The sequence below is a fragment of the Tupaia chinensis genome, unplaced genomic scaffold, assembly GCF_000334495.1.
Source record: "Tupaia chinensis unplaced genomic scaffold, TupChi_1.0 Scaffold000298_1, whole genome shotgun sequence".
NCBI lineage: Eukaryota > Metazoa > Chordata > Mammalia > Scandentia > Tupaiidae > Tupaia > Tupaia belangeri.
In genome coordinates this window covers 1,935,045-1,941,280 of record NW_006159787.1, presented here as the reverse complement: position 1 = coordinate 1,941,280, position 6,236 = coordinate 1,935,045, and positions in this window count along the sequence as shown.

Genomic DNA, 6,236 nt, shown 5'->3' with positions numbered 1-6,236 from the left:
TTCAGCTTGCCACAAGCATTGTCAATGAAGATATGAACAATGTCACTGAATTTATTAGTTATAAATTAAGTCACTTCTTGAGTAGCTTTTAATTATGCTTCATTTTTCCATTCTTTGTAACAGAAGTGCTACAAGATGGTGACCAACACAATATATATTTCATTTCACCCCGACATATATCAACATATGGGCCCTGGTGGTGGTGCAGTGATGACACAGGTGGTCCCACATAGTAAAGGTCCTGGGTTTGCATCCCAAAACCTCTGAGCATGCTCAGCAACCACAGTCTGCCTAGAATCTGGTCTGTGGAAACTAAGGGTGGATTGTCTCATGAGGACACTACTGTGGGGTACTTTTCTCTCTGTGTCTCTCTCACTCATGGAAGATGTAAATAGATAAACTTAGAGAAAGTAAAACAAAAACCAAACAAATGAAAAACCTGATAAGAATTAATATATTTTAGTGGTCTTTTCTTTTAGAAATTAACCTGTTTTTATTGAGACATAATTTATTTTAATTCATACAAGAAAATCTAGTGCTAGTTTCTAAAAGCAATGTTTATGAAATATACAGTCTGTTCCTTTTTGTTTGTTTTTAATTTTTTAGAGGGTCCATGCACTTATCAGAGAGAGATGAAAGAGAAGGAAAGTAAAAAAGAGCCCCCAGAGGAGATGGTCACACCACAATGGTCCATTTCTCTCTCCTTTGTGGATTTTGGACATGCATCCACAAATGCCTGGTGTATCTTTTAAGCCTCTGAGTCTGGAGCTTCAACTGCATGGTTAACCATGTGTGATCCAGCTGCCTTAACCAACACACCACCAGCTGGCCCTGTACCTGCCTTTTTAAAATACTGTAAAAACCAGATACATTTTAAAACTATACACACACACACAAACACACACATGCATTACTTATACATGTTTGTCTGTCTATCTACCTATCTCTCTCTCTATAAAACACTGGAAAAGTTGCAAAGTGTTTTCTTACATTCTCTTCGAGTAAAAAGAATCTGCTGAAAAAGAATCAGAAGAGGGGCCAGCAGATGGCATAGTGGTTACATCACTGGACTCCCACACAGCCAACCACAGTTCTAGTCCCAGACCTGGTGACTTAAAACTAACACTAGACACATGTGTGCCCAAGATCTCAGGAGGAAAATGGAAGAAGGAATTGTGATGTGGCCATCCCTGGTGGGGAATGATTTCTCACTTTCCCGCTAACTGTCTCTGTCTCTCTCTAGTAAGCACATGTGCCCTCAGGCAAAAACCCTGTTAAAAAAAGAAGAAAAAGAAATGATCTCAGCATAAATGGATGAGAATATTTGGGGTGCCAGTGGATTGACTGGTTAGTGATCATTTGGGAATGTTATAGGTACTATTGATGTAGAAGAATTTTGTGTAAATGAATTTCAGTACCAGAAGTCTCATGGAGAAGCTTAAATGTCATGTTAATGAGGCAAATGCCTTGTTAAATTTGAATTTAATATAAACAATGAATACTTTTTATTTTAAGCATGTCCCAAATTATGGCATCGTATATTTTATCAGGCAATCCTATTCTAAATGGTATTCAAAAATATTTTTCTCCTAGTAGCAGTGAATTAATTTTCCTACAGTAAAGCAGTGACAGATGGAAAACAAAACGGTTAATGTATAACACTTACAGTTTTATAGAATTAGATTATGAAGAGAATTCAAAGTTCCATATTCACCTTCTTATACACCTGTGGTTGACACATGATAGGTAATTGATAAATATATTTACCTGAAATTGTCTTAAGGTTATTCTAAACCCAAGTTAAACACAGATGGCCGAAGATTTAATTTTGAATTGGCTTCTTCGATGTGTTTTTTCATTCAGTTGATATTCATCAGAGCCATTAATATTGTCTTCCATAAAGTGTGCCTTTCTGAATATTCCAGTAGTTGTTGAGATGGGAGGCAAAGAAACTGCAAGGTAAGATGCCCATATATGAGTAAAACCATTTGATCATAGTCTCTCCACAGTTGTGGGGAGACATCATGTCAAGTTTTTGTTCCAAGTTTAAGAGCAAGTTGGTCTATATAATATTAGGTCACCGGGAAAGACATGATGTGATTTTCTATGCAAAATGTGTCATGATTTTCCCAACAACCCAATATATGTATACTTCTCTCTATATACCAATGATCAGACATTTCTTGTTGAAAAGAGAAAACTCAGAGGAAGGTATCTTCTGTCTTTTTCTGCCCAGAAGACAGGCCCTGGATGGGTCAGTTCTGACACGCCTTTTTCCCTGGACAGGCTATTTTAATTCTACAGAGTACAAAGTAGTTCAGTTGACCAAATTGCATACTAAAAATCCTGATAATCTAAGTTTTAGTGTTGGCCCTGTCATACTGCTTTAATATAGCTTTTGTTAGGAGCTTTAATTATTAATCTCTATGATCGGAAGGCCAGGTGGTGGCTCAGTGATAATACAACTGAACCTACATGGTAAAAGCCCAAGGTTCACATCCCAGAAACTTCCTGAGCATGCTGGGGACATGCGTGCACCTGCCCGTGTTTCCTGCTGGCTCAGACTGAGGATAGACTGTAGCATAAGGACCTCGTCAGGGGTGTCTCTCTATTTATGCCTCTCCTCTCTCTCTCTCTCTCTGTTTCTCTCTGTATGTTTCTCTTAGAGAAGAAATAAACTTTTTATGTTTTATGTATATTTATATACAAAGGACCTCATCAGGGGTGTGTCTCTCTATTTATGCCTCTCTTCTCTCTCTCTCTCTCTCTCTGTTTCTCTCTGTATGTTTCTCTTAGAGAAGAAATAAACTTTTTATGTTTTATGTATATTTATATACTTCTCTTAGAGAAGAAATAAAGAAACTTTTTATGTTTTATGTATATTTATATACATACACACATATGCATATATACATGTGTGTATTTAGAAATGTGCTTGAACTGGAAATGCCTCTTTTTAACCACATTTGAATATTATTCATGAAAACCACTTGCATTGGCCTGTTCCTGTTCTACTCTCCAATCTACCTTTGTCTGCTATTACTTTGGTTGTGTAACTCTTGCTCTCAAAATAAAGTCTCTTGATTGTGCGCTGTGAGAGATCAAGACTAGATACATATAATTGTATTTAGTAATTGACAACTCAGGGATTTTCAAAGTGAGATCCCTGCAGAAAAATACAAAAGTATATTTTGAGGATAACATGTATAATAATATCTTTGTTTTATGAGAGTTTTTTTGTTTTGTTTTGCTATAGAATATGTGTATTCACCAGAGAGACAGAGAGACAGAAAGCAAGAAAACACCCCCCAAGGGGGATGGCCATGCCACAATCCCTTTTCCTCCATTCTCCTCTTGGGATTTTGGGCATGCATGCACATATGCCTGGCATGAGTTTTAAGCCTCCAGGTCTGGGACTCAAACCATGGTCAACTATGTGGAAGTCCAGTGATGTAACCATTATGCTATCTGCTGGTCCCATGATAATTTAACTGGACTTATATGCTGTGTATTCATGCTGAGAAAATTCATTTTGCATGCTATAATGATATACAGTGATTGAATATATAATATAAAAATAAAACAAACAAAAATGAACCCAGATCCCTGGATCAATGACATCAACATCACTTGAGAATTTGTATAAAAATTTCACATTTTGGAACTCCACTCCCCACCTAGTAAATCAGGAACTTTGAGGAAAGGGTCTAGGTATCTGTGTGTTAGCACACCCTCAGGTATTTTGGGGTTCTCTGAAATACGAGAAGCACTGAAATATCTCATACTTACTTGGGAAGAGGCAAACTGCTGTTTGTTGAGCAGCCCCAGATATCAGTCACCACAGTGGGTGATTCAACTAAAGGACCTCATAAAAATTCTGCCAGTGGATGACTATAAGCCTGTCCCATGAGCAAGCTCCTCTTCTATCTAGATCTACACCCTTGAGCGAGTAATTTTGCTGCTCTGTTCCTAAGTTCGTTTAGCTATGTGGTACATACTCAGTAATAGACGTGCCTGTAACAGGTTGCTTAGGAGGATTAAGTGGGATAGTGTGTGAAAAACTTCAGAAGATATGTGATGCCTACATGTGTTGGCTATCAGCATTACTATAATTATGTATTCAAATTATTATTGAGACCCCAGTAAATTAAGTAACTTGTGAGATGTGATGGAACTAGAGTCATAGAAAACTGATTTTGATACCAAGTTTGTCTTCCTCTAAAGGAAATTCTTTTTCATCTCCTCTTTTCCCCATGTACAACAATATCTGTGCCACAGTTTGTCACCTATGTACACATAAGTTCTCCTCTGAGATTGTTCAGCACTGCTATGGCAGCCTGGCTTGCTGAGCTCACTGTCATTGGAGGAGATAATGCTGTGTGCTTCCCAGTATCTGATATGATGCTTAGAAACATACTGGATGTTTCATAAATACTTGCCAGTTGATAAGGAAGAATAATATTGTGACTAAATGTTTCTTTAAACATAGTAAAATAGAATATATCTGATAGGCTAATGAAGTCAGTTATTACCAAAATCATATAAAATATTTTTCTTTATTTTTGAGACTACATCAGCGTACTGTAAGTGTGTACACGGGGCTAAAAATGTACATGGCATCTGACAAAATCTCTTTTATTTATTAGTTTTCAGCCTCATAATATAGATGGTAGAGAAATGTGCAAACGTTTATAGTTTCCTATTATGAGAAAGGAAAAGGTCTTTGGATATATTCGATAAAGAGTATTATTAGAGATATTAGTTAGAAGAAATACATATTGCAAAGTATGAGAAGTAAGTAGATTACCCACCAAAGAGAAAAATGGATGACAACTTAAAGAGATAGCAGGGTCAAGGACAAATTCTCTAGAAGAGGTAGGGTTCAAAATTACAGGCGAATAAAAGATCAAAAGGAGACTAAGAAATTGGTCATTATTAGAAAAAGCGTAAAAATATATGGTAATCCAGGACTGGCAAGAGGGCATGAAAACAAGAATATAAAGAGGAAAGAGAGCCTTTCTTGGAAATAAAGTAATAGAAAAGAAATGAATGAATATATACATGTATTTTTAAAGTGGAGAATAGGAAAATTGAAGTTGTTCACATGAATAACTTTCATCCATTTAAAATGTATGAGCAACTTATGTTGTAGCAGAAGAAAGCAGCAGAGACAGAATGGGAGGGGTTAGAAATAGTTCACTTCCGTGGCTATTAAAAATATAATGGGTAGGGAATTGTAGAGAAATAATAATGAGGCTGATGAAATATTAGCGATGCAAAGGGTTAGTTGTGTGGTAGCATAGCCAAAGAAAGGGGGAAAAAAGAAAAAAACATCAATGGAAGCAAAGCATTCCATGTAAACAGCTTTTTTTCCCAAGATTAGACCTGTGAAAGGATTTTGTGAAGTATCATCTAATCTAGGTGGGATGGAGTTGAGAGAAGCAGTAAATGGAGAAAAGGAAGTTGCGGGGCAGTTCACATATGCGATCCATGAATCACCCATTTCAGAGAGAAAGAAGCTCACTGAGTTGCTTACCATTATTATTAACATGAGGATTTGGATCAATGTTTCTGCATTGCAGCCTGAGAGTCTGCATTCTGACAAGTCTAGGACTATCAGTGGAAATCTGTATCTTAACAGAAATATTAGGTGATTTGGATGTGCACCTGACTTTAAGGGGTACCTCTTCCTATACATTATGTTGCCTCTGAGTTGGCAATTGGCAAAAAACTATGGTAAAGGCAAATCAATAAGAGAATCCAGGGTGAACAAAGGCCAGTAGCACCCAATACTGCGGTATACTTTCAGAACAGGTAGGATTAAAGTATTTCATAGTGATAATGGCAACTCCAGGGCCAAGACTCCAAGCTTATCTGAACTAGTGCAACAATTGAAGTGAAATGAAAATTAATATTACCATAGTTACCAATTAATTTTATATAAAGGTTAAAGCAATCCTGGGAACTTTCACATGTTCTTAAAGATTTTCCAATATGACTATTTCTATTAACTGAAGGATCACCCTATTGTGTGGGGAGTTATAATAATTTTAATTTCTTCTCAAATGTGTTCGTGTATTTGTATGTATACTTATATATTTATATATCTACACCATAAATTTATATACAAAATATAGCAACTGTTATGATGAGTGCTATAATTTCTTTAAGCTTCCCTAGCAGTATGGCTGAATGTCACCTTAACTTAAGAAAATTATGACAATGTCACTCATGAA